We start from the raw sequence: 831 nt of genomic DNA on the forward strand, positions 1-831 counted from the left end.
AATGAGCCCACATAGCATGCAGGAAAAGGCTCTTCTCTGTTTTTATGTGAAGGATTGTCAGAGAAGAATGAAATACTCAAAAAATGCAAAATTGACCTAGAAAAAAATGACGTCATGTGTCAATGTTTACATACTAATAATGATATCCTGTTTGTGGTAGGGAGCCTAACATATCAAACAAAAATAAACTTGTAAGACTGAGTATAGTGTATGGTGGTGTAACTTCGTGAGACCCAGCTTTTAATTCAGGTTAGCTCTGGCTGCTGTGACCATTCCATTCTGTCTCCCCCAAAACCTGCTTCCACATCAACACCCCAAACCAGCTCCTGTCTGGACCAGCTATAATCCCAGCTGGGTGAAGTTACTTGTCATCAAAGTTATCCTTAGTTTATTTCTCTTTTCTTTCCCATCAGATTGTCAGCTCCTTGAAGGCAGAAACCTTGTCCTCTACACTGAGCTTTGAGCCTTTGTGTGGGGACTCTTTCTGTGTCCCAACCCCTGTCTATGTTGACTGGTTAACGACCAGGGAGAGGGAATGGATAGTCTGAAGTTCAGCCTTGGCTGTGGGAGTATAACAGGCATCTACCTTGATCCCTCTATTTTGAAGCTCTGGAAAAAAAGCCTCAGAGTGGGTAGGGGTCCTTTCCAAAGCCACCGAGGTAGTTTAATGCTGAGACACACCCACAACAACCCAGCTCCCTCAACCCTCACTAGGTCCTGCACTGCTGCCGCCTCTGACTGAGTGGTTCCTTGTATTTCGTTTCTTCCTCAAACTAATAATTTAGTGTTTAACTATAGTGTCATACATGCATCTAAAACGTTTGACAACAC

This window comes from Trichechus manatus, unplaced genomic scaffold (assembly GCF_000243295.1).
Source record: "Trichechus manatus latirostris isolate Lorelei unplaced genomic scaffold, TriManLat1.0 scaffold00128, whole genome shotgun sequence".
Lineage (NCBI taxonomy): Eukaryota > Metazoa > Chordata > Mammalia > Sirenia > Trichechidae > Trichechus > Trichechus manatus.